This window comes from Ictidomys tridecemlineatus, unplaced genomic scaffold (assembly GCF_052094955.1).
Source record: "Ictidomys tridecemlineatus isolate mIctTri1 unplaced genomic scaffold, mIctTri1.hap1 Scaffold_48, whole genome shotgun sequence".
NCBI lineage: Eukaryota > Metazoa > Chordata > Mammalia > Rodentia > Sciuridae > Ictidomys > Ictidomys tridecemlineatus.
Genome location: NW_027523119.1, coordinates 443,922 through 469,597, shown reverse-complemented (window position 1 = coordinate 469,597; position 25,676 = coordinate 443,922). Strand labels below are relative to the sequence as shown.

General features: G+C 33.7%; 1 long non-coding RNA gene across 1 annotated transcript; it reads right to left on the bottom strand.

The window, feature by feature from the left end:
- Positions 1-10,150: 10,150 nt before the first annotated feature.
- Positions 10,151-25,122, bottom strand: LOC144373761 (uncharacterized). The gene is made up of 4 exons (XR_013433315.1): positions 25,050-25,122; positions 14,634-14,697; positions 14,269-14,375; positions 10,151-10,162 (listed from the first exon to the last, which is right to left on the bottom strand). It is a non-coding gene; the product is annotated as an uncharacterized LOC144373761 (long non-coding RNA).
- Positions 25,123-25,676: the final 554 nt, after the last annotated feature.

Below are 25,676 nucleotides of genomic sequence, written 5' to 3'. Positions count from 1 at the left end.
ATCAACACACTACATTTGAAAATACACATTTGATTGATGGCAAATGTGGCTTGAGGAAATTTTGGGAGGTGATGGGAATGTTCTGAACTTGTATAGTGATGGCAGATGCAAAACTCTATAGAGGTGTCAAAAATCGATGAATTTTATACTTACAGAAGGGAAATGTTATGAAATACAAATTGTACCTCAACAGTGCTGTTAAAAATGTATTACTTTCTAATTTAAACAAATATGAAGACAATACAGACAAATGCAATAATAGGAAGGCCTGGAGGCTGCATTCCACTGTTGCATTAACAAACCTAAATGGGCTCAGGCTGATATCATTAAATATATACATAATACCTTTTATGCATCTTCTTTGATTGACAAGTGAGGGTACTTTTAGAAGAGGGGCTTGTACCTGGACATCTGGGATGAACTTCAGAAAGTTAAGTAACACTTCTGAAATTTTATGAAAAATGTGAATATGTATACATTTATATTTATATATATATACATACATATTCATATGTATGTATATCATATATGAATTTTTCTGCAGAAAAGTTCATTCTATTATGTAGTATATGGCTGTATAAATATGCTACAGTTTATGTACACATTCTTGTGTTGATAGACATTTGAATTACTTCAAGTGTTTGGATATAGTTAACAGGCTATTATAAATACTCTTCTAACATCTTCTAGTGCACATAAGCACCCATTTCTGAAACAGGGGAATCACTAAGTCACCTGGCATGTTACCTCCATACCTACTATGTAATGACAATCCATTTCCCAAGGTGGTTGTGCCAACTTTTATTCCTAGCCCAAGTGCAGTAGTGTTCCCATTGCTCCACATCCTCACTAGGTACTGTTTTCTCAGATTCTTCATGTTAGCCAATTTTGGTATAAAGAGATCAATCATTTTAATTTGCATTCCTCTGAAGATTAATAAGGTTGAGCACCTTTTAGAATAAATCAAATGTATGATTTCCTCTTTTCTGAAGTGTGTTCAATTATTTTGCTCGATTTTCTATTGAGATGTCTATCTTATTGAGCTGTAGGAGGTCTCTATTATTTTGCTGGACAAATGTTTTACAAATAGCTTCTTAGTAGTTTTCCTTTATAAAGACTTTTTGTTGAAGTAGAGCATATACATTTTAAAATGCACAAATTGTTAGTACAGTTTGCTGAACTTCCACAAAGTGAATACACCTGTATAACTAGTATCAGATCTAGGAAAGATATGATCAGCCTCCTGGGAGTGTCCTTCCCCCCACCCTATCCAATTCACTCTTCCAAAAGATAGCAACCATTGCTAACTTCTAACACCAAGTGTTAGTTTTGAATGTTAAGAATGACTTTTCTCTGCCATGGTGTCTTCTGATTATGATAAATACTTACTGCTAGTAATATTCAAATTTCTTAATATCTTCCTTTACAATCAGTGCTTTTTATGTCATATTTAAGAAAACTTACCCCACTCCAAAATCATAAAGGTATTATCTTGAAAGCATAGTTTTGCCATTCACACTTAATTCTATATGTCACATAGAATTATTGACTACGGTGTATAGTAGGAGCTTTAATTTTATTCAATTTCACATAAATACTCAATTGTCTCAGCACTACTCATTAAAAAGACTGACATTTTCCACCACTGATCTGCAGTCCCACCTCAATCATAAATCATGTGGCAATCACTTTCTGAGTTTTCTATTCTGTCTTACCGGACTGTTTATCCTCTTACCACTAATACAGTATCTTAATTCTATAGCTGTATAAAAGGTCCAGGAACTGCAATAAAAAATTCAGATGAGTTTCAGAAAGAGTCTATCTTTATAAACTGCTTCTTCTAATTTATGAACTAGTATATATCTTTACATTTTAAAAATCATAACAATTATTTAATAGAATTTTATTTGACCTAAAAGCCTTCAGAAATAAAGACCTACAGATCCAGGGAAAACTCCTGTTTTTTTGTTTATGTTCCATGAAGAATGTATGGCCATGTAGAAATGACTGGAAAAGGGGGTGTGAGCTAATGGTAAAAGGCTGCCAGGGTCCCAGCAAGCCCTGTCTGGTCAGATTCTTCTTGGCCTCTCTGTATAGCTTTCTTTCCTTCTGGACCTAAGGCAGGTCCTGTCTGGAATGAGGGTTTGTAAGGGAGGGGTAAGGGAGGGTAGGGGGACAGTAAGGGAATAGCAGGGAGGGAAGGAAAGAGAAAGAGAAAGAGAGAAATAGCGCTTTCTAGGTTTTATGACTGGCTTTGGGAGAGAAGGGTGAATGGACAGGAGGGCAGGAGGAGAGCAGAGGCTTTGCTGCTGAGGTTGCTTTTGGGATTCCAATCTCCTTCAGTTAGAAGTTCTCAGCAGGCCAAAACCTCACCCTTTGGGCTATCATATTCTGATCTGACCCTGCCCACCTTCCCCCTCTCTCTCTCCCTCCTCCTCCCTTTCTCCTTTTAAGAAGGGAATGTGTAGATCTTTCCATCTTCTAAGATCTTCTTTGATTTCTCTCTTTAGGGTTCTGTAGTTTTCATTGTATAGATCTTTGACTTCTTTTATTGATTCTCAAGTATCATTTTTTTGAGGTTATTGTGAATGGAGTAGTTTTCCTCATTTCCTTCTCAGAGGCTTTGTCACTGATATACAGAAATGCCTTTGATTTATGGGTATTGATTTATATCCTGCTCCTTTGCTGAATTCATTTACTATTTCTGGAAAGATCGACCTTGCTCTTGGATAGGCAGAATTAATATTATCAAAATGACCATACTACCAAAAGTGCTATATAGATTTAATGCAATTCCAATCAAAATCTCAATGGCATTCCTCATAGAAATAGAAAAAGCAATCATGAAATTCATCTGGAAAAATAAGAGACCAAGAATAGCTAAAGAAATCCTTAGCAGGAAGAGTGAAGCAGGGAGTATTGCTATATGAGACCTTAAACTATACTACATAGAAATAGTAACAAAAACAGCATGGTTTCAGCACTAAAACAGACTGGTAGGCCAATGGTACAGAATAGAGGACACAGAGACTAACCCACAAAATTACAATCATCTTATTTTAGACAAAGGTGCCAAAAACATGCACTGGAGAAAAGATAGCATTTTCAATAAATGGTGCTGGGAAAACTGGAAATCCATATGCAACAAAATGAAATTAAACTCATAACTCTCACCATGCACAAAACTTAACTCAAAATGGATCAAGGACCTAGGAATTAAGCCAGAGACTCTTCGTCTAATAGAAGAAAAAAGTAGGCCCTAAACTTCATCATGTGGGTTAGACCACAACTTCCTTAATAAGACCCCTATGGCACAAGAATTAAAACCAGGAATCAATAAATGGGATGGATTCAAACTAAAAAGTTTTTTTGTCAGCAAAAGAAAACAATCCGTGAGGTGAACAGAGAGCCTACATCCTGGGAGAAAATTTTTACCCCTCACACATCAGATAGAGCACTAATCTCTAGGGTATAGAAAGAACTCAAAAGCTAAGCACTGAAAAAACAAGTAACCCAATCAAAAAATGGGCCAAAGACTTGAATAAACACTTCTCAGAAGAGGATATACAATCAATCAACAAATATATGAAAAAATTTTCAACATCTCTAGCAATCAGAGAAATGCAAATCAAAACTAAGATACAACTCCAGTCAGAATGGCAGCTATTATGAAGACAAACAACAATAAGTATTGGAGAGGATGTGGGGAAAAAGGCACACTCATACATTGCTGGTGGGACTGCAAATTGGTGCAGCCAATCTGGAAAGCAGTATGGAGATTCTTTGAAAATCTGGGAATGGAACCACCATTTGACCAAGCTATTCCTCTCCTTGGACTATACCCAAAGGACTTAAAAACAACATACTACAGGGACACAGCCACATCAATGTTTATAGCAGCACAATTCACAATAGCTAAACTGTGGAGCCAACCTACATGCCCTTAAGTGGATGAATGGATTTTAAAAAATGTGGCATATATACACTATGAACGTTTTTAAAAGAGAATAAAATCATGGCATTTGCAGGTAAATGGATGGCATTGGAGAAGATAATGCTAAGTGAAGTTAGTCAATCCCCCAAAAACAAATGCCAAATGTTTTCTCTGATATAAGGAGGCTGACTCATAATAGAGTAGGGAGGAGGAGCATGGGATGAATAGATGGATTCTAGATAGGGAAGAGGGGAGTGAGGGAAAGCAAGGAGGCAGGGGATTAGCCTCCTAATGAATGTGATGGACATCATTATCCAAAGAACATGTCTGAAGACACAAATTGGGTGTCAACCTACTTTATATAGAGAGATACGAAAAATTGTGGTATATATGTGTAATAAGAATTGTAATGCAAAACAAAACAAGTACATGAATAACGTGAATTGGCGTGAACATACTTTATACAAAGATTAAAAAATTGTGCTCTATATGTGTAATAAGAATTGTCCATTGTCTTGTATTAAAAAAAATAAAATCAATAAAAGAAAAAGAAGGGAATGGGGAGTGGGTAGGGAAAAACTGTGGAATGAACCCAAACTAACTTTCCAATGCACATATGTGAATATACTATAATGAAACTCATCATTTTGAATATCTATAAGATACTAATTTTTAAAAATGTAAATAAATAGATCAGTAAAGTGGATGAAAGGGAACAGTGGGAGGGAGGATGAGGAGGGTGAAGGGACTGAATTGGAGCAAATTATATTCCATGCATTTATAATTAGTCCAAATGAATCTAATGTCAAGAATAACTATTATGAACAAATGAAAAAAAGAATAATGACTTCACTGTTTTTATAAAATGCATTCTCATAAACAATTCAATTGAGAGAAATGAAAAAAGTAAAAGAGAATGTATAATTCAACATCTCACAAACCATAACAATTATTAAGTCACTCTTCCATCTTTTTCTCTAATTTCAAGATGGCTCCAGTTTCATTTTCTTTTGATATTCTTTTATTTTTTTAACAAAGGTTTATTTTCTACATAAAATTCTTATATTTCTTTTGTTGAATTTATAATAAGGTCCTTGATATTATTTAATACTACTATAAATATTATAATAGTTCATTTTCTAAGCAACTATTAGTTGTTTGAGATAGAATTGATTTGTCTGTACAGATTTTATATCCAGGAACCGCATTATCTTATTAATGAGTTATGAATAGGTTTTTGCTTATATTCTCTATATATTCATAAATATGCAAATAAAGAACATACCCCCTTTTATATTTTATTTTCTTGTCCTAGTGCAGTAGCTAGGGCTTCCAAAACAATGCTGATGAAAAGAAGTAATAGATAATCTTGTTTTGTTCAAATTCATCATTAAATGATTTTGGGCTGTAAATGTCATGTAGCCATGTTTTATCAAGTTAAGGATGTTTTTCTGTTCTTTGCCAAGAATTGTTTAAAATCAAGGCTGTATTTCAAATTTAACTGAAAACTTTTTCTGCATTGTTGACAACTTTATGAAATCTTTCCCCTTAATCTGCTAATGTGAACTACCTTGATAAATTCTGCTAACAATAATTTGAAAAAGCACTCATTAGTTCAGGGAGATTTTCTGAATTATTTTCCACAGCATCCTATGTTTATTCAGTCAATCTTCATTTGGCAGTTACATTATTTCTAACTTTTTATCATTATAAAAAACACCTAAACAGAGAATCTTGTGTATATGCATATGTTTTCCCCTCTTTTTCCTGTATTTTGGGGGTGCATCTTCAGAGTAAATTCTCAGGAATGGGATTGCTAAGGAAAAAATATGTACTTATATGTTGTTAGAGAATGCTCAATTCCCCTCCAAAGGAACTGTACCATTTTTCTATTCCCACCAGTGATTAATAAGTATCTATTTCCCCTAAGACTCTCCAACAGTAGCTTTAATTTATGTTTTTATTAAAAATAAAGTTGAGTATCTTTTTATATGTTTAACGGGTATTTTTAAAATGTGTGTGTGTGTGTGTGTGTGTGTGTGTGTGTGCACGCTCACATGCTTGCTCATATTGTCTTTTCCTCTCATGTATTCTGCTTTGGTTATTACAATTAACATTTTTCTTTATATATTAAGAATGTTGGGTTGGGATGTAGCTCAGTGGCAAAGTGTCTGCCTTGCATTTGCAAAATCCTGGAATCGAACCCCAGTTCTAAAAAAGACAAAAAAGAACCCACCCCACCCCACCCCCAAAAACCCCCAAGAATGTTACCTCTTTTATGTATTACCTCTTTACTACCTGTTTTGACATTCAAAAGATGATTGCTTTACAACTTTCAAAAAGTCTTTTTGATGTTAAGATTATTTTTTGCCAAGTTGATATTAAACTTGTTGTTACTTTGGGGTGAGTCAATTTTATAAGCTGTCATTATCTAGATCTTTCAGTTGAAATGGTAGGGCTGATGCTACATTCCTTACCAACAATCTTTTTTCCTGAGACTACACAGTAAGGTTTAATGTAATCATTATGCTTCAGATAATTTAATATGGAGGCAGTGATTTCAAGTCTGAATTTCTTGTTTAATTCAAGGTAGAATGTCAAACATTGTGTTCCATAATGAAGGAAGCTGACTGTAATTAAGATCATAGATTACATAGAAAGGTGCCTATTTAAGGTGTTTCAGAATGCTCTATGATGTGCTCTCTCTACATGGTCAACTCTTACATACTCAGTGAGTCCTAAATCTGGCCAGATTTATTGAAATCCCTCAGCCCTTCTTTTTTGCCAACCTACGACATTGGTGCACATCTCTAATCATAATCATGTGCTTTTGGCTCTGTCTTGCTGACTACACAATAAGCATCCTGAAAGGTGTGGGAACTGTTCCTTTTGTAGTATGCACAAGGAATAAACAGTTCTTTGTTGAAGAAATATTTTATTGAATGAATGACTGAATTTCCAGTTCTAGAGGTTATCATGCTCTAGTAAACAAATGGCTAGAGAATCTATATCAATGAGTGAAGAAATAATAAACATAAAAGAAGATCAAATACTAGAATAATACCATACCATCTATAGCTCCCAGGTAGATGAAAAAGGGTGCATGTTTTTGCATCAAAGATAGAACCATGATAGTTGTAAATTGAGCCAATGCATTAAAAGGAAGATTTCTAAGTGAAGAATTAACATATCCAATTACATAGTGTAATATGAGAACAAGTCAACTACATTCATAAAATTCGAAGACAAACAAGGATAAGAAAGAAATCACTACACACAATCCAGTGTAAACTGTGCTATTCCAGCTAGATCATCTGCTCTCAGATCTAGAGCAAAGATCAGAAGAAATGTTCTTCCACATGGAACTGCTATGTAAATAAGAAATAGCTAACACTTGTGAGTATTTGTGTTGTGCCACATACTATCCTACTCCTCTCATCTAATCCTCACAACAATAGTTTAGTTCTATTTTTCAGAGGTGAAAAGTGAGGCATAGAAAAACAAATTATCCATAATCACAGCAGTTTGGCTACAGAGTCCATGCTTTTAACCATCATGTCTCATTTTAACATTTTTATTTTAATTGTCCCTAAAGCCTTAAAAGGAACTGCAGGAGAACCTCCCCATCTCAAGCTTCTGCAAAGTTCCTTTTGCCATGTAAACATAACAGTCACAGGTTCCCAGGATTAGAATATAGACATTTTTGTGAGGCCACTATTTGTGCCTCATACTTTTAAATATGGAAAACTCTAAATGGCTACAGCTGTCCAAACCAAGTTTTCAATAACATCCCAGGGATGTTATTGAGCTGTCACTAAGAACTCCCAAGTAAGGGATTGATTAAAAAATAGTAACATTTGAACTTTGTACACTGAGCAGTGCACATTCACAGGAATGGACAGAGACTGAGTAGCCCAGATAGCAATATGATAGGTCTTTAACACTCGTATAGCAGTGAGCAGCAGGACTGTGTTCATTTGGTTAATTCCACTTTCAGTTTTTACTGCAAGACAAAGGAAGCCATTGGTAGCTGGTGAGCCCCAAGTTGTACTGAACACAGAAAGCACGTCTTTTTCTGACTTATCTGCCCCCAACTACCTCTTATGCACCAACCAGAGTAAGCATGCTCTCACTGGTGTCAAAAAGAGTTGGAAGGAATTACTGAATTCAGTGTGATTTTCTGTGAGAGGAAGATTCTAAGCCTAAACCTAAAGACAACTCTGATAAAATAATGACAATGAATTGGAAGGTTTGGAACCATTTTACCACACTACTGTAATAAGGGATACCAAAAAGTCCATCTTGTTGATGGAAACTGTTTATTAACAGGTGGTACTTGGGTAAAAACTTAAGTTGCTCTATTTCATTGTGCTTCATCTGTGGAAAACAATTTATGAAGGTAGCTATGGATCCCCCAAATGGCTGTTTGTTAAACATAGACAAGTTTGCTTAAGAATGTTTTAAAAACTGTGTAAAAACATCTGACCTAGCCAAGAATGTTACAGCTACTGCCACTGTGGAGAGGAAAGGGAATTGTGCAAGTAAGGCCTCTGCCTCTGCTGGGCACCCAACAGCACTGACACAGACCGAGCAATGAAACACCACTGTACCTGCAACAGGTACAGAAAAACAATGGGAGAACATCTGAAGCCCCTCACCCCCCCCCCGCCCATAACTTCTTTGTTCCAAGAGGGTGCTGAGAAAAATGAAGGTCTAAGTATCAAGTAGGATGGCCTCACATTCAATAGTCTCTGTGTAGCCATAGAGATCATGGAGAATCAGACAATGAAAGGACCACCAACCCGAGGATGAGTCTGGAGTGACATGGATATGAAGGTCAGTGGGATCCTTAAGGCCCTGTCCTCACATGCAGAAGAGGAAGTCATTCTTTTCTTTCAACTTTTTATTTTTGCTTTTTAAAAATTTCTATTGTTTATATCTCATATCATACCATAAGGACAATTTCTAGTCCAAAATTGGAAATGGCGTGACAGTCTTTGTTCCAAAATAGTACATTATTGTCTAGGTAAGAACATTAAAAGAGGAAAATTACCAAAGATTATATTTTTTTAAAACACTGATTTGAATTTGCTTTTTACATGATATTGTACAAATGTTTGTCACAGGCATTTACTTCAATAAGAGGTGAGTCAGTCTTCATTTTGCCTTGGTGCTTGGTGAATTAAATGTCATGAATAAGGAGTACAAAATTTGTTGTCCATACTTTTAGGACAGAGATGGACCTGATATCTAAAATGTAAACTAAGCATTATCATATGTGTGTGATTATATATTTATGTCTTCTTTGTTTTAGATTTATCATACTTGCAATTAAATTCAGATGTTTGATACTACCAATTCAAAGTCTGTCACACACATTTTTTAAGTGCACATTTCTTTGTAATTTTAAAATCCAATAAAAAGGATATATATAAAATAATATTTTCTATTATTTTGGGATAATTTTAACATAATTTAAAATAATGGTATTGTCAAATCATTATTTGGTCATAACATTTTGTAAATGGCACAAAACATGAAATGGGTCTTAAAAATCTAGCAAGAGAAAAATTTTGCAATTTGTACTGCACATCTGCAATTTGTACACACATACAAATTGTGTGAAAATATGAAAACACATGCACAGTTTCTTTTGGTTGGTAACTGATTAGTAGTTGAGGAACTGCTCCAACCTTTCAAGATAAAGAGTAAAATCATAAGAAGTTTATTCACTTTGAAATTATATTAAAAGTTTGATAAAAATCTTAGGGGTCATTAGCATTCAAACAATAATATTTCTAGGTCTGTCAAAAATTATACTTTATTAAAGTTGTTTGTATATAGGTTATATGAGTATATTCTTGTTTTTATTTTCTTTATTGACTGGTACTAGAAATATGTATTTTTCTGTGTTCAGAAATATGTGATTTGGATAATGGCTGAATTCTTAAGTGTCACCATCATATCTGGAAAAAAATAATAAATACTCTCACAAAACCTAAGATGAATCAGTGGGTATATGCTTCATACACAGATGCCATTTAGCATGCAAGGAAGAGTTACTATAGGTGTTGGGTTAAAAATTTGAGTGGCCAGAGAACTTTCAAGAAAAAGCAGGCCTGGGGCTGGGGATGTGGCTCAAGCGGTAGCGCGCTCGCCTGGCATGCCTGCGGCCTGGGTTCGATCCTCAGCACCACATACAAACAAAGATGTTGTGTCCGCCAATAACTAAAAAATAAATATTAAAATTCTCTCTCTCTCCTCTCTCACTCTCTCTTTTAAAAAAAAGAAAGAAAAAGCAGGCCAGATGTTGCTTAGAGCCTTGATGAAGAGCCTACTCAATAGACATTTCCTATGAACCAATTTCTGCAAAGCTCTGGAGAAAACCTTTTGACTTCAAGTGACAAGATTCATGGATTAAAAAACAAAACAAACAAAACAAAACAAAGTGAGCCAGACATAGTGCTGCATGCCTGTAATCCCAACAACTTGGCAAGTTAAGGCAAGAGAGGCCAGCGTGGGCAACTTAGCAAAACCCTGTTTCAAAATAAAAAAATAAATCAAAGAGCTGGGGATGTAGCTAGGTGGTAGAGCATCCCTGACTTCAATCCCCAGTACTACAAACAAACATGTAGAAACAAATTATAAAAAAGAAATCTTTCAAAACTGCTTGAGAGTAATAGAATATTAACAAGCCTTAAAACTATTGAAAAACAGCTAGGAGAACTACCAGATAACATTGAATGGTATTTTTCTTTCCTTTCAATATAAGTACATGACTGGATGAGGGACTCTGGCTCTGACTGTTTGGCTCAGTCTGAGAATTTGAGACTTTGAGAGAAAGGATGTGCTCGGAGAGCCAGAGTCTATCTGCACACTTTGGTGGTATTTACTGTTTAACCCTAAATATATTCTGAAATTCTGTGAAATAAGGATGCCCTAATATTCATGGAACAGCAATGAATATTTTGTTGCAGTTTTCAACTTCCTATATGCATGGGTAAGAAAAAAACTGCACTTTAGCTGAAAATGAAATACATATTTGCTTAATCTCAAGTTCAACTCAGAATTGAATATTTATGCAGGAAAGAAACAAGTACAGGTTTGATATTAAAGAAGTAAGATTCACTCTTCATTTTGAGTTTCAAAAAAACATTTTTTGTACATATCTAAGACTATATAAAAGATGAATAACCAATACAAATCTAGAATAATGTTGAGATTGCTAGGCTTATGTTTAGGTCACTCAGAAACGTTTTTTAAAATTTTGTCTAAAATTGTGACATGGCTATTTGTGCATGTGGTACTAGGAAATGAATGTAGGGCTTCACACAGGTGAGGCAAGCACCCTACCACTGAGCTACATCCCTAGTTCTTTCTATTTTGAGACAAAGTCTCTCTAAGTTGCCCCCACTGGCCTCAAACTTGCAATCCTCCTGCCTCAATTTCTCAAGTAGCTAGGATTATAAGCATATAATCCTGGCCAGCTATTTTTTTTTAAATTTGTATTACTTTGTTTTATCATTTAGAAGCTTTAATATTCAACATGATAAATAAATTTTCAGGTAATAAATAATAGGTCATAAATTTTTATCCTCTATTTAAATGAAATCTACTGAGATTACCTTAAGAAAATTAAACTACTATTTGGACTTAAGCCAGTTAGTGTTTAAAGCAGTACAAAAAAGTTACTGTCTTATGAGAATTGAAGGCTTTGAAAATGATAATAATGTCAAAGAAAGGTTCAACAATTTTTTATTCTTTTCAAGAAAGGTTGGATAAAAATCCATTTTTGATTTTAAATGGGAATAAACTACTCTTGATCATACCATATTCATATATTATACTTTATCTCATTAGCTTAACAGTAGTAGTGTTTACCATGTGTGTTTGTCAAAACTTATAAAGCTGTACATTAAAAAAGATGCCTTTTATATATGTAAGGGACACCTTAATAAATCTTTTTTTAAAAAGATCACAATAAGCTAGATGCTATAGCACAAGCCTGGAATCCAGGTGACTTGGGAGGCTGAGGCAGGAGGATCCCAAGTTTAAGACTAATCTCAGCAACTAAGTGAGGCCCTAAGCAACTAAGTGAAATCCTGTCTCAAAATAAAAAATAAAAAGGGCTGAGAATGTGGCTCACTGGTAAAGTACCCCTGTGTTAAATCCTCAGTACCAAAAAAAAAAAAAAAAGTACAACAAACTTACAATTATATAAATTACATAAAATAAAGGTAATAAAAATGTTATAATTCTTAGAAGCACCCTGCCATGATAATGTAGACACAACAGCCTTATCACAAATGAAATCTTGGATGTCCACAGTATAACAATTTTTTTCCCATTCTACAATTAAGTTAAAGGTCAAATTGTCCTTCAATGACATTTTCAATTTTATAATGACACAGGCCCTGGAAAATATGATCAAAAATCAAATATAGCTAATTGAACTATATGTACTCTTTCTTACTTTGAGGAAAATAATTCATGGAATAGAAAGGTTTAGTTAGCTTTCTGTATCTCTGAAATAAAATACCAAAATGCTACATCAGAATAAAAAAATCTAATTACTTTGGGCTTAATCTTTCATAGCAAATAGACTTAATTTACAGAGTTTCTTTTCAACTCAGCAACCTGAACCCCACAAAGACCTGTCCATTTCATGACTTACATCATCTGCTTTAAGAATCTTGTTTGCTACAGAAGTATAACTATTGAACAAATAACCAAACCCAGAAATTTATAGAACTGGAATCTATTTCAATTACAGCATGTGGTTTGAAAAGGAAATAAAAAATGCAGAAAAATTTTAGCAAATTTATTTACCTCATCATCTCAGCAATCTTGAATTTCCTACAAATATAACAAGTAAAATATAGCTCTTTATTCATAAAGACAAGCAGATTGGAAATAATTACCTTGTACCAAAGAAACACTAACAATAACATTTTATAGTGATTGTAATTTTTCTAATAATCCTATGGTGTAGGACTGTTAGCATCATTTATAGGTGATAATGAAAATACAGTAGCCACCACTACCCCAGCAAATGAAAAGTATAATGCCAAATGATTTGTATGTGGTGCCTAATTTTTATTGTAACCCTATGAATTAGACATTGTCAACATCTCCTTTTATAAAGAATTAAGTACAGTCACTTAACTACTGATTGGCAGATGTTAGACTCAAAAGCGCAGATATGTTATTGGTCTTTAAGCCTATACTGTTTATATTACAAACGTCTTCTACCAAAGAGTATTTAAATTACTGGAATATGACTTTAATTATGAAGTTTTCTGGATGATATGTATATTATATTTAATTATACCATAAAGCATAGAGTCTTTTAAAAAAATGCATCACAATAGTACAGTGCTATTTCTACACTTCCAAAAATGAACTAATTCATCAGAAGTAAAAACTGTGCACTGTATAAGAACAGAAGAAAGTATAGAAGTAGAAGAGGCAAATAATTTACTCAGGGTGCTTGACTACGGTATTTTACAACCTTGTCAAGATCTTCCAAAAATAAAAAGGACTTGCTATGTATTCTTTATTTCCCTGTTAAGGGCAACTGTTTAGTATCTATTCCTCCAGGTCCAGGTTTCACAATCATATATGATTATTTAAAGAACAGCTAGATATATAAAGAAAAGAATTAACATAGCAAACAGTTACTCTAGAAAGCCTACTTACAATGTTGGTCTATGGCTAGCATCTGGGAACCTGGATTTCATCAGGATTCCCATCATGCCCTGTTAAGAAGATCACTGTGCCTAAACCGTCCATGCAAACAATATGGTTTGTGCTGAACACTTGCTTTCTTCCTGGAGTCTGTAGTTTTGGTTCATGCTAACCCCAATAAGTGTCTTGTGCACTGAATCTCTACAGTGCTTCCCCAATAGACAATATTTTTTCATTTCACAGGTGTGAAAGAATGTTGAGAGAATCAAATACATATTTGACTCTGCTGGGAGAGGACTCTTAGAAGTTTGGTTTCCTCTGGAATTTGCCTGTGTGCCTTTACCCTTTGCTGATTTTGTTCTTGTGTTTTCTTGTTGTAATGACTCAGAATACAACTGTGAGTACAGCTATATGCTGAGTCCTGTGGGTCTTCCTAGCCAATCACTAAACATGTGATGTTTTGAGGATCCCTGACACAAATAGTAAGATACTTTCACAATAAACCGATAGCTACCGCTAACAGAATGGCCATGATAATTTGCTTAAGATTGGCAAACCTGGAGATGTTTTACCCACCACTAATAAGTACAAAAGTAAGTTCCAAACACCTGACCTTGAATTATATAATGTATATTTTTTGTACCCACCAGGCACTCTAGCAGGAAAAGAATTAGGAGACCCTGCTCCAGCACCACCTTCTTCTTCATCTTCTTCAAATTCCAAATGCTCTTCCTCACCAGGGGCTAAAATTCTCCTATATAAAAAAGGACAGAAAAATTAGTGAGCTACTCCACTTAATACACCAGCTAACCCTCATAGCCACTAACTTCCCAGATAAGATGCTGATTATTAGGTTGATGTTGATATAAATGTCAATGTCAATCATCTCATTGCTACCAGTCATATCACCAATACCAAATTTGATAGGGAAAAAAATACAGAAATATTTGAAAAACAGGCATAAAATAGATAATAAAATCAGAAGACAAAATATGGATGCTTATTTATTTACCTTAATGGGCTAGGCTGAACATCAAATGGAAATTCTTTATTATATGTGAGAATATTTTTTAGGACTAGAATAAAGACATAGACAAACATTAGTCTTATATCTTAGTCTTACATGTTATGTAAGTCTTATATATTAGTTAGTCTCATATGTTATATCTTAAATTGATACTTTTAATCATATTTTATAGTGTATTAAGCACACATTAATATATGTATTTTAAATTCCGAGCTTCACTATCATTTTAAGACTCTGCAATTGACTACTGAGTGTCTTAGCAAAATAAAAATGTCCATAATGGACTGCAGGTACCAGTATTTTCAGAGTACTGTAAGATCTCCAAGGAAAGTCTCAGAGCCCTCATAGAAAATGAACCATAAAATAGTTCTCCAATGTACAAGGTCCAAGGTGATATGGGGTACCAGTGAAAGAGAATACCTCTTCTCCTGAAGTATTTTAATTAAAAGATTGATACTGAAGATGATTAATTAAAGAGAAATAGATAATCACATCTTATTCTTTATCCTAAATAGATTTCCCTCAATACTTATCACACTGGTAAGGTTTGTAGCAGCAAGGTTATAATTCCAATATTTCTTTTATAATGAAATTTATTGTATATGTGTGCACACATATATACATGCATATATATATATATATGTGTTTGTATATATATATATATATATATATATATATATATTTACACGTGTGTACACACACATACACATACACACACACACACACACAGCAGACTTTCTCCTCAGGGAAGTCATCAAACAACATAATGCTATCACCTCTTGTGTCCTGGTTGATTACTTTCTGGCATGTAAGCCTACAGACAGATGTTCTACAATTCTATCTGTATCTGGAAAAGTATTTTATGAAATTTATTGTTTCATTTCCCAATTTATGGGTTCCTAGTGACTACCTGCAATTATTTCGAGGTGAATATTTAGCATTATTAATTGGGCAACCCATGGTTTTTACTCTAATTACTCAGACTTTAATTTTGGAGTCTTGCAGATTTCAGTTAAAAGGAGTATGGCATATTGGGTTCCTAAATAAGGAAATTCAAAAAGAACAGGTTGTAATTACATAACTTATTCCAATAGGAGTCAATCATACAGTGAGAAAGAAGTTGGAAACTTGTACCCAGATTCTCATTACTCACTCTTATTCTCTCTCCCTTTAGCTCTTCTTCATTCTTTATCTCTTTCTTCTTCTCAACAAATGCATACCGAGTACTCACAATGTTCCAATCACTGTTTTAGGTGCTAAAGATACACAGTAATCAAGAACTCATATTTGGACCTTAGACCTTACTAAGGAAAAGTAGACAATAAATATGCCAACAAATAAACAAGATAATGTAAGATGTGATTAGTGGTATGAAGGATACAAGCAGGATGCTGTGTAAAAGCAGAGAGAACCTGGTAGAGTAGCTAAGGTAGACAGGGTGCCTTTCAAAACTAAACTGTAAGAAGACATTTGAGCCAAGACCTGAGATGAGAGGAATCATCCATAAGTGGCTCTAGCATAAGGCTTCCCAGGTATTAAAGAACAGGCTTGAGCAACAACAAAGGTTCCAAGTAGGAAACAGTTTGCCTTATTCAAGGCACAGAAAGGACTGTGGGAACTTAAGTCTGACAAGCAAAGGGGAAGCAGCAGGAGATCAAAGTAGAAGGTTTAAACCAAAACCTAGCCCTACAATTACAACAATAACTTGAACATTTACATAAATACTCTAATCTCCCCAGTTCTAAAATGAGAATGCTACTTCCTTTACAGGCTATTGAGAGAATTACAGCCTAAATAAATGTATACAAAATGGCAAGGGAAAATCTAAAATGGACATTCACTCTCTCCATGACCTTTTTGATCTAGTTGACTAGAATCCTAATATTTCTTATCTCACTAAGAAGTACTGTTTATTTTTTAATACAAGAACATCTTTTCTATACTTCTGCATGATCATTGTTACTAAACTTTTAAATCAACTCAATATTAATAAGTAATATTAATAAATATTGATCACTTACACAACAATGGAATAGATACCAAGAATGGGGAGCAGGTAACAAAAAGATCATGTCTCACTCATACCAGAAACAAACACACAGAAATGATCATATTGTAATAAGAGTTTAATGAAATGAGCAAAGAAATCAACCATTAAAAATGTATATAACAATAATTTTTAAAAGCTGATCCTGTTATGGTGTCATGTGTCTGTAATCCCAGGTACCAAAAGCCTGAGTCAGGAGGACTAGAAGTTCATCTGCCTAAGCAATGTAGGGAGACCCTGTCTCAAAATAAAAATAAAACAATAAAAGGGCTGGGGTTGTAGTTCAGTGGTAGAGTGCTTGCCTTGCACATGTGGCAATGGGTTCAATGCTTAGCACTACATGAAATGAATAAATAAAATAAAGGTATTGTGTCCATCTACAACTAAAAATGTTTTAAAAAATAAAAATAAAAAGGACTGGAAATATAGCTCAGTGGTAGAGCACCCCTGGGTTCAATCCCCAGTACGTCAAAAACAAACAAAAAAGTTGAAAAATATCTTGGTTATTAAGAATATCTTGGCTGAGTGTGGTAGTGCACACCTGTAATCCCAGAGGCTTAGGAGGATTAAGAATTCAAAGCCAGCCTCAGCAAAAGTGAGGCATAAGCAACTCAGTGAGACCCTGTCTCTAAATAAAATACAAAATAGGACTGGGGATGTGGCTCAGTGGTTATCTTGCATTTGTATTGTAACAGAATAATTAAATAGTATTTTCATTTCTTTGGTATCAAAGCTCTGAAGAGGAAGTATTTGCTTTAGAAGAATAGCTTTGTTATATTATTTTTACAAGTTAAAGTACTATGAAACATTTAATTTATGTGAATAGCTTTAGAACAAATTTAAATAGCTTTAAAACAAATTCTGTTTTACTTTCTATAACTGTATTATAGGTTTACATTTTCAACAACTATGGAATAACAGATTCTATTGTTCTTTTAAAATAGCTTAAACTTTACATAGAGTTTTCTTTCTACCAATACTAGCAATGATGTCTTAGGAGGAATTGAAGAGGAGCTTGAATTTTACAAAAGACATTATCATAAGTATGAAGCATGTCATGGGTTGGAGATTCATTGGCTGATTTGGTAGGACTTACACACTTTGGATCACTACATGGCAGACATCTGATGCTACTCCACCATGGAAAATTCAGCACTCCCAGCCTTTCTCTTGGAGCACAGACCTACCAACCTCCTGAAGCTAACCCTCAAAAGATGACACACAGGCAAATATCAAAATGCATTTTGCTTTTGGTGACTGACGTGTTTCATTTTTGTGGTAGGAAAATGGGCAGCTGCCTCAATTTTGAAAGGTTATTTTTTAAATTATAGGAAAAGATTCCTTCAAAACATTCAAATCTATTTAACTCAACACAATCTTGCCAAGTTCATACTACACTTAAAGCATTCAATAGGCTCTGGGGTGGGGGAAGAGTTCATTCAAATCTCTTTGAGGACTAAAACAAATACAAGTGAAAATAACACATGTGAGAATCTGACAATGGATAGTTAAAATGATTCTATACAGGAGAGGAGGCAGAGTTTATTTATGCCTCTATAGAGACAGCAGAGAAAGCTTTCAGGGAGAGGTGGGATTTCTGTGAAGCCTTGAAGGGTGGCTTAACAGAAGGGAATTTTGCAGGGTGGTGGTGGGGAGATATGCTTGAGTAAGCAGCAGTACATTACTGCAATTAACATAAGAAAAAATGGCTCAGACTTTCACAATCATAGTTTTAGTATTTTCAGCAGAATTTAAAAGATTTCAAAATGTTCAAGTAAAGAATACATCAGCCTAATAAACCAGCCAAGAGCTAGTGATGTAGCTCAGTGGTAGAAGATTTGCCTTATATGGGAAATGCCCTGGGTTCGATCCCCAGCACCACACACACGCATTAAATTTAAAAAAAAAAACTTTTTTAAAAGAAAGGAAACCAGTTAAGTTCAACATATTAAAAGTTAGAATTCACTATTTTCCTTAGAAGAGGCTTAACATTTTAAAAAGAAGGCTTGAATAAGTATACTTAATCTGAAATATTACTAAATACCAATTTGTAGAAAATATTTAATTCCAACTCAATAATTAACTCACAACAAGTGCCCTGCTTGGATAAATTCCAAATTACAGAGTCTACCCTACTGAAATACAGAATACTCACTTATGTTTCTTTGAGAAGCAACAGCAAATTAAAATCATCTAAAAAGATAACTATCAAGAAGGGAAAAGTACAAATGAAAAACATTATATAAAGTATAATAAAGTGAATCTCCAAAATACTCTTTCCATTTCTATTCCAAATCTTTTTTAAAAAGCCAAAAAATTAATAGATTTTAACCTGATCTTCGACTAATACATGGGTCAATAATTTCTTAGGAATTTGAACTGGAGAGCTGTACTTAGGAATGATGTAGTACAGCACCACTACAGGTATTACTAACAGCATAGTGAAAGAACCAATCCAGGTGACCCTAAAACTCATTGCTGGGATTTACAAGCTAGTGTCGGTGTTGTCCTTAGCAGAATGTTACTGAGAGGATTCGAGTGCTTAGCATATAGATGCTATTCTAAAAAAAAAAAAAAAAGGCAATTAATGAAAGATCTTGTGAGGCAATAGAAGTACTTGAGTATGCTCAGAGGAAGAGAAGAGATAATAAATATATGAAATATACATCCACAGTCTTTACGGCCACTCTGTGTAACTATAAGATTCTTAAATTTTGTTTGGAAATAAACAACTAATAGGAAATAGTAACTGAATAAGAAGCCAAAATCCTAATAATTTTTATCATAAAAAACTGAGGGCTGGTGACATAGTTTATGGTAAAGCACTTGTCTAACATGCCCAAAGCCCTTAGTTCAATCCCCTGCCTCATCTCTCTCTCTCTCTCTCTCTCTCTCTCTCTCTCTCTCTCTCTCTCTCTCTCACACACACACACACACACACACACACACACTCACACACAAACATAATTTTCAGTAGAACCACCATATAAAAAACTGTTGCAATCTTTTATTTAAAGCCATCAATGTGTTTTTCTCAAAATAATCTTATATGTAGTCAGTCATAAAAGATCATATATCATATGAGTCCATTTAAATAAAATATCTACAATAGGACAATTTATAGACAGAAATCAAACTAATGGTTTCATAGGGCTGGGAATTGGAAGGGATTTTAGGGGAATGGCAAGAAGTGAATGACTGCTCTGCTCATGGGAATAGGGTTTCTTCTTGTGGTGATGAAAATGTCCTAAAATTGATTGTGGTGATGTCTGCATAACTCTTCCAATTTACTAAAAAAATTGAATGATACGTTAAATTGGTGAATTGTGCTTTATATAAATTATATCTCAATCTTATACAAAGTATTTATTAATGCTTTTGAGAAATAAAGTTTTAGATACAAAAAAACCCCAAAATTTGTGAGAAATATTACATTGATTAGTATCCTTATATACATTGGATATAGGCATAAGAACTATTTCTGAATATAAGTTGTGTCTCTTATAACATCTCCAACTCTTATGATCTAGGGCTGGAGATGTAGCTCAATGGTGAAATACTTGCCTAGCATGTGTGAGGTCATGGGTTTGATCCCCAGAACCACAAAGAAAACAAAACTTTATGATCTGGATTACATAAAGAAACCAAAACTATTAAAATGACAGAATTCTTGCCATATTCAGAAGAATGGTGTTCTGAAGAAATGAAATATGATCATCTAAAACTGTGGAAAAGCCACCAGAATCACAACAAATCTGCTATGCATTCCTTTGTTGTTGTCTGTTGTTGTTGTTAACTTCTCTTTTCCAACCCAAACAACAGAAAATCAGATCCCCTTCAGTATACTCTGAGAATCCTTTTTCTATCCTGGATCTGCAATACAATCACATTTCAGCTATCTCAATAATATATGTCTTTGTTAGAATTGCTATAATGAATTAGATATTGGCAGTTTGTGGAATTTATAGGAACATTCTATTTAGTTCTTTTTTGGCAGGGGGTACTGGGATTAAACTCAGGGGCACTTGACCACTGAGCCACATCCCCAGCCCTATTTTGTATTTTATTTAGAGACAGGGTCTCACTAAGTTGCTTAGTGCCTTGCTTTGCTAGGGTTGGCTTTGAATTTGATATCCTTCTGCCTCAGCCTCCCGAGCGGCTGTGATTACAGGCATGCGCCACTGTGCAAGGCTCTCTTTAGTTCTTAAATTAATTTTTTCCCTCTTACTCAAAGCATGTTTACATTAAAAGGATTGCACTAGTGTGAACTGAGATACACTGACAAATGTTCTGAGATTTAGGCCCTGCTCAGTTACTGGAGATTGAAGTGAAACAGGACAAACAAATCATTTCATTTCTTTCCTCAATAGAGAATGTGATCACAAGTCTGAGACTCCTTTCTGTTTGAAAATGCTTTGATTTTATGATTCCCTACTTAAAAATCTTACTTAGTTGGATAAATAAAATCTACTATTCCCTAGTCACATAAATGCACTGAGATGTGCAATCTTATCTCAATAAAAAAAGAGTACAGGAGCTGGGTTATAGTTCAGTTGGCAGAGCATTTGCCTTGCATGTGTGAGGTACTGGATTCGATCCTCAACACCACATAAAAACAAATAAATAAAATAAAGGTATTGTATCTGTCTACAACTAAAAAAGTTTTTTTAAAAAGGCTACATTAACTTACATTCATTCAGTTATTCACACTGTGCCTTTGCCCATACTGCAGACAGTTCTAAGAGAGCAATCATTTGAAACAGCAGAAAGGCTTTATTTGGGAATATCCTAACAAACAAGATAACTGAAGGAATTGTTTACTTTTTAAAATTTTGAAGAAGGGAAAAAAATGGAGACAACAAAAAAACACTTTGTAATGCATTCCCAACATTCAGACTGTAGTTTTCAATAACATGTAATGTGAATGGGCATTAATGACTGTAACCTTATATTCTCTACTGGACTCTACTGAAAATGTTTATCAAAATAATTATAATCTTATTAAAGCCATTAAGACAAATTAAAGGTTAATTTGGATATTTAGATGAAGTACAAAATATATATTCTATAATAAAGATTAAATCCAAATGGTAATTAAAAATACAAATATTGTAGGAATTTTAAAAGCACCAAAAAATAAGAGAAATAAATCCAATCACTTTCTGTGCTAAACAATCTTAATATTCACAACAGATAAAACTCTCTTCCTAAAAAAAATATCACTAAAAAATATAAAACAAAACTTACTTGGTTCTAGCTTCTTCAGGTCCTCCAGTTTAAATTCTTCCTGGGACTGTGTGGACTAAATTTAAAATATGCATATTATATCTTTTCATTACAAAGATTTCACTGCACCCTATGTCTTTTAAATGGCAAGAATAAAATATTTAAAATAAATATATTTCTTGTTTTAAAGGTAGAAAATGAAAAGTTCCAAACTGATTTTTGGAATATTCAAGCTAATAGAAACAGAAAAAATTAGAATCATATCTTTTATTTCTACCGTTTACAAAGTATGAACTAAATCATTTAAGTGTGAGTTCAACTGATCAATTCCAATTGTTATAAAACCCTTCTGAGATAATATTGCTTTGGGCATGAATGTCTAATATCTTATCAGAACAATTTAGAATAATTCATTTAAAAAAATCCATTTATCTGTAATGCTGCACTTCGCAATTCCAAGCATGTTGCAATTTTGCCTATGGTTTTCTGTAGGAAAAAAAATGCTATAAATCCCAAGATAATTTTAACTGTCCGTTACTAAAATCAAGAATTTTTATTTATAAGAGATCTATAGGTACTGGGATTTTAGCTCAGTGGTTGAACACTTGCCTCACATGTGTGAGGCACTGGGCTCGATCCTCAGTACCACATAAAAAAAATAAATAAAAAAAAGATATAGTGTCCATCTACAATTTAAAAAATTTACAAAAGAGATCTATACTTCTTTAAATAAATTATTATTCCTTTTCTAGCACCTTGCAGGTTTTAGAGAAGAGAATCAGAAGACAAAGGGCTGAGAAGTGGGAGAGAGATGAGTATATATTCTCTTCTAAACTAATATGCCACAACCAATTCTAAATCAAGTTTGGTTTGGTGATAGGTCTAGATATGATTTAATTATATATAATTTAATTATATATTATTTTAATTATATATAATTTAATTAGATATGGTCTGCAGTTACACCTGGCAGCCAGAAATGCCTCCTGGGCAGGTATTATAAATAATATGTTCCTCAGAAATCAGGCTTCCAGGAAAGGAGGAGGTACAGACCACTTCACAGGTAGAGGTCACTGGAGTTTTAGGAAGGAAAGACCTTTTAAAGTCACTTAAGAGTTCTCTAATCTCTCATTTCTTATATAAGGAAAACCAGGCCCAGAGCCAAAGCCAGGATGCAAGACTTAAGTCTTCTGACTCTAGGTCTCAGCTCTCTCCCCTAGGTCCTGCAGCCTCCTGGATCTTTTGGAGTACAAGATCTGGGGGTCTTTATAACCAAAGACAAGCTGGACAGCTATAAATTAAAGAATCAATAGCATTCTCAACAACAACTCTAGTCTCAGAATAATAAAGAAAATGTAGAAAAAGTTAATTTTTTCCTCGTCACTTAACAAGGTTAATTTTTTGATATTAACCTGTTTGTTTTGTAATTTTAAAATGTTTTAGGAGGTCAAAAGACTTTAATCTCAGCCCATGTGGCTCACAGGTTCTACTCCTGAGCAACAAATGCTGGAGAAATCTAACTAATTGAAGGCAAATAGGTGACTAAAATATGGGATCATTAAAACTTTTTTACATTTTTTATTGTCTTCATATTCATAACATACTTCATTAACTATTAATTTATGTACCTGGATATCTAAGATTCTATTCATCAAGATTTAGATATTTTAAGTCTTAATTCAATGATGCCAGCTGATCACTTCCTAATCAGTTCCTAGATAGATTTCACAAATCTTACAGAAGTGGGATAGTGTATAGTCTTTGTTCCTTTCCTTAAGCATATCAGCTATTTCCTTTGTGATAATTATTTTCCAGGACTAACATCCTAAGTCTCTTAAATCTATTGTGGATATTAGCACTTACTAAGGAAAGATGAAAAACACCCTTTCAAATTGTAGTAACATAATTTTTTAAGTAGATTTTAAATATTTTAAAAATACAAATATATTTGGGCAAGAAATACGGCTAACCCTCTGGGGGCTTTTTCTCCCCAAACTCCTGGAACTAAGAATCAATAAACACAGGCCTATGGATTAAAAACTTGCTTAAGTTTAATTAAAAAGTTATGCAAAAAATTACTCCCATTTCCCCTTGTGCAAAAAAAGAAAAGTATTAATAAGACTGAATTAGGTCACCAGGGTTTTCACACTGCCTTTTCTTAAGAGATGAGGAAAAGGGGGATAGTAGAGGATAGGAAAGGTAGCAGAATACAACAGTTACTAATAGGGCATTATGTAAAATTGTGGCTGTGTAACCAATGTGATTCTGCATTCTGTATTTGGGGTAAAAATGGGAGTTCATAACCCACTTGAATCTAATGTATGAAATATGAAATGTCAAGAGCTTTGTAATGTTTTGAACAACCAATAATAAATAAATAAATAAATAAAAATAAAATAAAATTTATTCAAAAACAAGAGATGAATAAAAGACTAACACATACTTTTCACTATCTACAAGATTAAAAATTGACTTAACACTACTTACTCTGAGCCAGGAGAAAATGGGTGTTGTTTCCTCCCATTTCTTCTCTTCTTTTAGAATAAGTTACTTTAAAGTATCCCCTTTTACATAATCTCTATCAGGGAATCAACTTGACATACAAAAATTTTAATTCAAGGAAGAAAGAACAGTAGTGAAACATTTTGCAATCTTATATGTTTATTTAGCTGACAGGTCTGTATGCCAAGTTCTTGACTTGACCTAATTTTTTTTCCATTTGTTTTTTGGTTTGGGGGGTTTTGTGTGTGTTTTCTTTTTTGCTTTGAGAGGTGATACATAAAGAGTTATGAAAATTCAGAGTTAAGCATTGAGGTGGAATGAAGTTATTCCCAATCTTTCTGTTTTTCCAAGTGACTCGGAACAAACTCCAGTCTTTGGGTTACCCATGCTTTTCAACTAAAGTGTGGATGACTTCCGTTAGAGTTAAATAAGGCCTAAATAGTTAAGAAATTCATTAAGTGATAAGTTATATATCTGTATAAATGTTCACTTAATGTTAGGCAAAGCATGATCAATCTGATTTTTTTTTACTTAAATATAACAGTTTTTTGTTTATTTTTCTGCTTAATGGACTCAAGAGCAATTTCATTTGGAATTGAATATATCTAGATATTATTTGATGGTACCTTTTGCTCTTCTGTGAATTCAGAATTGTTGTGTTGAGCTTGGGCCTCTTTTTGTAGATGTCTTGCTAATCTGTAAGAAAACATTTTTTTTTTAAGGACTGAAAGCAAACTATCTCAACTGCAACAAAGTAAAACAAATTAAATCTCTTAATAACAATAAAGTACATAATACTTCGTTCTGTTTTTGAAGTAATTCCACATTTTCAAGGCAAATCTACATTACCCTGAGAATCAAACTTTTTACAAAAAAAAGTTTGTACAAAATAATGATGCAATAAGATACTTTTCATACCATTTCACTGGGACAAATTTCAGAATCTTAAAGCTGAAAAAAATCTGAAAAAGCACATAATTCAACTTTCTTTATTATGCACTAATTTTTTCTATAAACAACCAATAAATAGTTTTCTAGATTCTACTTTAACACTTCCAGTGAGCACCAATAAGAGTATCAACCATAGATACGTTATCATTCTATCATAATTAATTTCCCAATAAGATTTGCCCAAATCCAAATTACAGCCATGACAATAACTCCATCAAAATATGCTTTTGAAACATTTTTAATGGAAAATAAAGAAAAGCCGTCCACCAATCAAAAACAGAAAATACTGCTTGCCCAGTTAT